An 8380-nucleotide genomic window follows, 5' to 3' on the forward strand; every position below is an offset into this window, starting at 1 on the left:
CCGGACCGGGTCATCATGGCTCAATCATCACGCGGTGACATAGATATGGTGATCCCATAAACCAAGTCTAGTGCTACTGCTGCTGCCCAGGGAACAAGCCACAAATCTTCAAAACCTGGAAAGACAAATGAACATGTCATTAAGTTTACGCTTTGATTCGAAAAGCAGAGAAAAAAAGCCCAAAATGATAGTAAACTGTAAATCCAAGCCGTGTTGGAGTCCGTCCAGCCGACCCAAATGGACAAAAGGCAGGCAAGATTCATGTTCGAATGAGTCGCCGCGTTGGAGTTGGTCGTAGGAACGATTGTCAGCTATAGAGATCACTAAAATACATGAGGAACAGTCTTGAATCTCTGTGGGATGGGCGGCGGCGGTACCAGGCGCGTCGTGTCCTCCTTGGAGGCGCCGCCTGGGGAAGTTTGGTGCTTTGGTGTGTGCAGCAGTTGCAGGTGGCGTCTCTTATGTGCAGGTTTCAGATCCAGCGACAAGTAGCTTTGCGGTGGCATTTAGCAATGCCCTCGAGCCTTGGCGGAAGGGGATTGGGTTCCCCTTCCCCTGTGACCGCATCGCTGCAAGTGCCAAGGTTCCTCTTCAACTCGTTCGTCTGTACCTCGGTCCTAATTTCGCCATGTGGCTTGGCAGCTCCTTTCTTTCGACGACTCTCCCGGCGGCTTACCCTCTTTCATCGACATGTGCCTTGGCAGCTCCTTCCTTTCGGCGACTCTCCCGGTGGCTTACGCTCTCAGTGTATGCAGTGTAGCTTGTTGTGTGTGTGTGTGTGTGTCGGCAAACAAGCAAACAAGCACACACGAGAATATTCACCCCACGCTATTGCTCCCCGGCAACGGCGCCAGAAAAAGGTCTTGATAACCCAAAAGTATAAGGAATCGTTTGTAGCCTTCTTGGATAAATAAGAGTGTCGAACCCAACGAGGAGCTAAAGGCAGACAAATATTCCCTCAAGTTCTATCGACCACCGATACAACTCTACGTACACTTGACGTTTGCTTTACCTAAAACAAGTATGAAACTATTTTGCAAGAATAAAACTATGAGTACTTTGCGAGAATAAAATTACGAATAAATTGCAAGGTAATAAAAGTGGATAGCTTTTGTCAACAAGAAAGTCATTTGTCCTAGGCAATCGATAACAAGTACCGGTAATCATTCTTGCAATTTTATATGAGGAAGAGGCATGAGCTAACATACTTTCTCTACTTGGATCATATGCACTTATGATTGGACCCCTAGCAAGCATCCGCAACTACTAAAGATCATTAAGGTCACGAAACCCAACCATAGCATTAAGTATCAAGTCCTCTTTACTCCCATACGCCATAACCCACTTATCTGCGTTTAGGCTGCTGTCACCCCCGCAACACCGACAATAAGCAAACCATGAACATATTGCAACACCCTACAGCGAGGACCCCTCACTTTTGCGCGAGAACGGAGGGCACCGTAGGACAGCATCATAAATAAAATATACAATCATACCAACCAAGATCACGATTAACCCACAGAACAAAACGGATCTACTCAAACATCATAAGATAACCATAGATCATTGCGAAATAATATATGGAGTTGAGCACCATGTTTAAATAGAGATTACAGCAGGGGGAAGGGGTGTTACACCGCTGCATAGAGGGTGAGAAAGTTGGTGTTGACGGATGTAGATTGCCGTCACGATCCTAGCCCCGGCGGCACTCCGGCGCCACCGGGAGAGGGGGGGAGAGAGCCCCCCTCCTTCTTCTTCTTCCTTGGCCTCCCCCTAGATGGGAGGAGAGTTCCCCCTCTGGTCCATGGTCTCCATGGTGGCGGAGGGGCAGGAGCCCCTCCGAGATTGGATCTCCCTCTCTGTTCCCCTCTGTTTTGCGTTCTCAGATCTGGTCGAAAACCGTTTCTTATATTCCGGGAGATCCGTAACTCCGACTGCGCTGAGATTTTAAGACGATTTTTTCCAGATATAAGCTTCCTTGCACCCGAAGTAGAGCGCCAACCGACGTACGAGGTGAGCACAACCCACCACCGCGAGCCAGGCTTCTCTGGCGCGCCGTGGTGTCTTCTGGGCTGTGTGGGCCTCCGTTTGCGGTGATTCCAACTCCAAAAATCACATATATTCCAAAATAATTCTCCATAAAATTTTATTGCATTTGGACTTCGTTTGATATGGATTTTCCGCGATACAAAAAACATGCAAAAAACAGAAATTTGCACTGGGCACTGGATCAACAGGTTAGTCCAAATAAATCGTATAAAATGTTGCCAAAAGTATGTAAAAGTTGTATAATATTGGCATGAAACAATCAAAAATTATAGATACGACGGAGACGTATCATGCTGGCTACAGTTTTTAGTTGGGTCATCATCATTATGCATAAAACTGGTTCCTTTGTTTCGTCCTGAATAATAAGACATCATTGATCGCACCAGCATTTTGTTTCCTCTGAGCTTAGAAGCTGCACAGAAAGCTGAAGCAGCTCAGAAGCATAAGATTTTTCATCGAGGACTACACATGTGTCATGTGTGATCAGCAAGTTTTGGAGACACGAGATCACTTGGTCCTTCATCGTCCCTTCGCCAAACTATGTTGGCAATACATCTGCCCCAGTTGGTGTCCCCTTCGCCAAACTATGTTGGCAATGCATCTGCCCCAGTTGGTGTCCCCTTCTCCAAACTATGTTGGCAATACATCTACCCTAGTTGGTGTCCCCTGTCTGCAGGTATTCAAGATCAGCTCAGTCAGTTAGTTCGCCTGCTCAATCTTCCATTTGCAATGGATGTCATCATACTGATTGCTTGGGCCATTTGGAACACGAGGAATGCATATGTTTCCAGAAGGGGGTTATCCCCAGTCTCTTTGCCTGCAGACGTAGGTTCAGGGAGGAGCTTCAGTGGTTACTTCTAAGAGCAAAGAGAAAATCTTATGCTACTCTGCCAGATTGGGTTCAGACTTTCAGATAAGCAGAGCAGAGCAGGGCTTTCACAGATTCCATATCGCGGAGATCAGCACTGTGGAATGAACTTTTGCAAAGATGAGAGCCGTCCCAAAGATGACAAACCCTGCAACAACTGACTATTATTCGATTATTATTCATTCCAATGCGGACATCCGTTCTTAATCTGAAATGGTAGAACTGTCCGACCCAAACACATTTAATCAGTTCCCTAGGAGGGGGTTGGCAAGCAAACGCATTTTGCTGATAGTTTTAGTCGCGACGTGAGATCAAACGGTGACATTTTAGAAGAAACATGCCTTTCTCTGAAGAAACCATCATATTGTTCTGAAGAAAATGTCCAGCAAATCTAAAGAAACAATCAGCAAAAGCGCTCACAAATATCATCCATGCCATGGAACGCTTGCAAATATCATCCCTCCTATCAAACGTTCGCCAGTTATTGCGGTCCTTAATCATTTTAAATTTTAACACAGACACCCGAACTATATCCATACAATCAAAATCCCTCAATCTTGAAGGTCGAAGCAGAGGGATCCGAGCGTGACGTCTACCACGTCGATACTACAGCTCGGCCCCTCCTCCCTTTCAAACCAGCCCTCCTTCCCACTCTGATCTCAACTCCAACGTACGAGCCGTTTCTTCTGGGTGTGTCTGTTTGGGTTTAAACGTACAAATCCGACGGTCCAACGCAGCGATCCATCCCATTTTCTTGTTTGCTTTGTGTCCATTCGAACCCATTTTTGTCCCAAATTTGCTTACGGTTTGCGTCCAAAAATACAAACACGCCTGCCCGCGCCTCCGCCCATGCGCAAGCGTGGGCGGCGCGGTGCGGGCGCCGGTTAGGAGCAGCGGGCGCTCAGGGCAGCGTGGGCGGGTCAATGGGGGCGGCAAGGCGCAGGCGCGAGACAGGAGCAACGCGGCCTCAGCCCACGCTCGCCATAGCGGGGGGTCTGCTGCGTCGCCGACCACGCCGGGGCATCTCAGGCGGTTGTACAGGGAGCGCCAAGTTGGGCTGCTGCTGCTGCGGATGTGCATCTCACCAATGGAGCAGCCCCCACTCGGTGTTCGAAGAAATGCCAAATGGAGAAGCGCTGTTGGGTAGATATGCTCTGTCCGGGCGCGTTCGTTTGTCCGTTGTGCGTTTTTTCTAACCTACACGGACAAGCGGTCATGCATCGGAGCTGGCCTCCCTCGACAAGTCCCTCGGAGCAACTCCAACGCATCGACCCAAACTGACGCATATTTTGTCCGTTTTTTATCCGTTTTGGCCGGCTGCCCGCTCGTCGTCCGCCCGTGTTCGGACCAGTGCACCCAACCAGCCAACCCATTTCTCGTCCGCATAGAACACAATTTGAACTTAAAAAAGCCCGCGGCCAAAGACCATGCCAGCAGCCATGCCATCATCCACAGTTCATGTCGCCGGCCATGTCAGTGGACGACATACATGTCAGCCTCCAAAAAGAAGCATGCGGTTCATGCTAGCGCACTTGCCAGTGGCCGCCACACATGCCAGCACACAAAAAGGGCGGGAGTTCAACCATACCATCACGGTCGTGGTCATGCCGGCACACTTGCCAGCATACAAAAAAAGATGGCGCTCTCCGCCATAGATCACTCGTCATCAAGTTTGAGCATGTCGGTCTGCATCTTCTTGAACCAAGGCCTCTTCCTCGGGGACACCGTGCTCAAGTCCACCTTCATGATATCCACCCCCTCATCATGCAAGAGAGTGTCACTTCTTTTGCTTTGGTCTTGGCTTTGCTAGCCTCGATCTCGAGCATCTTTGTTTGCTTCTCCGCCTCCATCTCGAGCTTCTACCTTTGTATCTCCATGAAGGCCTTCATTTGCTCTTTTTTGTCTTGCCGACGCTTCTCCTCCCTTGTATCCTTGTCAGTCATCATGTCTTGCAAAGTTTCTTGCAAGGCAATCAACGCCGCATCACGCTTTTCCTCTTTCTTGGAGTTGTTCTTTCCCCGCAGTCGCGACTTCTCTCCCTCACCATGCTCCTCGATGGCTTTCAGCCCTCCACGTGCTTTGAGGGCGGCATATTGCTCCTTGAACTTCTTGCCCCCTTTTATGACCATGCAACAATAGGTGAGGTTGAACGACGTGTTCCCATGTTGGGCCGAATGCTATTAAAGCTTGGAATACCTACAAATGAAGAGCATGCAAGCATATGAAGCAAAATGGACATGCAATCATGAAACAACGGAAATGAAGATGGAGGAATGTATACCATGTCTTTGATGCCGAGGCCACCCACGAGATGACCTGCACAATACTTGTTGCACTCTTGTTGTATCACCCTCCAACGCTTCGAGAGGTACACCCACCCATGCTTTGTCTCCATCTTGTATGACACGGACTTCTTGCATTCATGATTCGCGATGAACTCTTAACCAAAAGGTTGATGCCTTTTGCTCGGCGCGGATCTTGGGCTCCTGTCCAATGTCCCTTCAACATTCACAAAGGAGTTTGTCCTCATCTTTGTGTATGCCTTCATCTGAATGCTTTGGTGCTTCTTGTTTGCATTGGCTTGGGTGGCGAGGTCGTTGTCAAAAGACAAAGGCTCCCCTTCGATGGCCACTTCATCATCTTCTTCTAGGTCGTAGTCTTCCGGGAACTCGTGGTTTTGCAGGAAAGTGTTGCCCATGCCATCTTGGCCTTGCGTGAAGGGGTCGGTCGTGCCTCCATGGCCTTGAGCAAAGGTGTCGGCCGTGCCCTCGTGGCCGGGCCATGAAGGGCCCTTGGCCATCTTGGCTTTGGGTCTCGTCGAGATGGAAGGCCGCGCCACCCACACCGGCTTCGAAGATGATATTCTCCATGAAGAAACGGTTGGCCGTCTTGTCGTCCATGACCGGCATTGTGTCGGATTGGTTGCGGGCATCGGGGATCTACCACGGGCATTTGCTCTGGCCCCAAGTGGACGATCCACCGGCCACAGGTGTGGCATTGAGGTCGATGGCCATGGACGCAGGTGTGGCCGGCGCGACCACGCTCACCTCCGGCGAACCGGAGCCCGGAGAGGTGGAGAAACGGGAGGCTTGCGGGTGGGGATGGAAGCCGGGCGTCTGCGGCGTGGTGGACGTGTGTGGCGACTTTGACACTGGCGGATGAATGGCTGACGAGCCCGTGCTAGCCGCGGCCACGGTGGTAGCGGCGAGCCTGTGCTGGCCTGGGTTTAACCCTAGGTAGAGTAGGGCCTCCCTCGTGGCCGCCAAGACGAGGAGGTTATTCTCCGCGATGGTGGCCTCTTGTTGTGCAGACGCGGCTTCGAGCTTGACGGCCTACACCTTCCTCTTGGCCGACTACATAGCCCGCTGCGCGTTCGTCAGCTCCTTCTTCTTGGTCGGTGCCGCGGGGCTTGCCTTTGGCAGAGGTGAGGCCGGCGGCGGCGGCGAGGATCTGCGCGTCATCCATGGCGAGCAGGAAAATTGGGGTCGTTGTGCCACATGAAGGAAATATGCCCTAGAGGCAATAATAAAGTTGTTATTTGTTTTCCTTATATCATAAATGTTTATTATTCATGCTAGAATTGTATTAACCGAAAACTTAGTACATGTGTGAATACATAGACAAACAGAGTGTCACTAGTATGCCTCTACTTGACTAGCTCGCTGAATCAAAGATGGTTAAGTTTCCTAGCCATAGACATGAGTTGTCATTTGATTAACGGGATCACATCATTAGAGAATGATGTGATTGACTTGACCCATTCCGTTAGCTTAGCATTTGATCGTTTAGTATATTGCTATTGCTTTCTTCATGACTTATATATGTTCCTATGACTATGAGATTATGCAACTCCCGAATACCGGAGGAACACTTTGTATGCTACCAAACATCACAACGTAACTGGGTGATTATAAAGGTGCTCTACAGGTGTCTCCGATGGTACTTGTTGAGTTGGCATAGATCAAGATTAGGATTTGTCACTCCGATTGTCGGAGAGGTATCTCTGGGCCCTCTCGGTAATGCACATCACTATAAGCCTTGCAAGCAATGAAACTAATGAGTTAGTTGCGGGATGATGCATTACGGAACGAGTAAAGAGACTTGCCAGTAACGAGATTGAACTAGGTATTGAGATACCGACGATCAAATCTCGGGCAAGTAACATACCGATGACAAAGGGAACAACGTATGTTGTTATGCGGTTTGACCGATAAAGACCTTCATAGAATATGTAGGAGCCAATATGAGCATCCAGGTTCCGCTATTGGTTATTGACCGGAGATGAGTCTCGGTCATGTCTACATAGTTCTCAAACCCGTAGGGTCCGCACGCTTAACGTTCGGTGACGATCGGTATTATGAGTTTATGTGTTTTGATGTACCAAAGGTAGTTCAGAGTCTCGGATATGATCACGGACATGACGAGGAGTCTCGAAATGGTCGAGACATAAAGATCGATATATTGGAAGCCTATATTTGGACATCGAAATAGTTCCGAGTGAAATTGGGATTTTACCGAGTACTGGGAGGTTACCGGAACCCCCCGGTAAGTGTATGGGCCTTATTGGGCCATAGTGGAGAGAGAGAGAGGAGACCAGGGGAGGCCGCTGATACGTCTATTTTGCATCATGCTTTTATATCGATATTTATTGCATTATGGGCTGTTATTACACGTTATGTCACAATACTTATGCCTATTCTCTCTTATTTTACAAGGTTTACATGAGGAGGGAGAATGCCGGCAGCTGGAATTCTGGGCTGGAAAAGGAGCAAATATTAGAGACCTATTCTGCACAACTCCAAAAGTCCTGAAACTCCACGAAAGTTATTTTTGGAAATAATAAAAAATATTGAGCGGAAGAAGTACGTCAGAGGGGGCCCCACCTGGCCACGAGAGTGGGGGCGCGCCCTACCCCCCAGGGCGCGCCCCCCTGCCTCGTGGGCCCCCTGTTGGCTCTTCGGTGGCCATCTTCTACTATATGAAGTCTTTCGTCAAGGGAAAAATCATAAGCAACCTTTCGGGACGAGACTCCGCCGCCACGAGGCGGAACCTTGGCGGAACCAATCTAGGGCTCCGGCAGAGCTGTTCTGCCGGGGACACTTCCCTCCGGGAGGGGGAAATCATCGACATCGTCATCACCAACGCTCCTCTCATCAGGAGAGGGCAATCTCCATCAACATCTTCACCAGCACCATCTCTTCTCAAAACCCTAGTTCATCTCTTGTATCCAATTCTTGTCTCCAAGTCCGGGATTGGTACTAGTAGGTTGCTAGTAGTGTTGATTACTCCTTGTAGTTGATGCTAGTTGGTTTATTTGGTGGAAGATCATATGTTCAGATCTTATATGCATATTAATACTCCTCTGATTATGAACATGAATATGCTTTGTGAGTAGTTACGTTTGTTCCTGAGGACATGGGAGAAGTCTTGCTATTAGTAGTCATGTGAATTTGGTATTCGTTC

The sequence above is a fragment of the Triticum aestivum genome, chromosome 5D (genome assembly GCF_018294505.1).
Source record: "Triticum aestivum cultivar Chinese Spring chromosome 5D, IWGSC CS RefSeq v2.1, whole genome shotgun sequence".
Lineage (NCBI taxonomy): Eukaryota > Viridiplantae > Streptophyta > Magnoliopsida > Poales > Poaceae > Triticum > Triticum aestivum.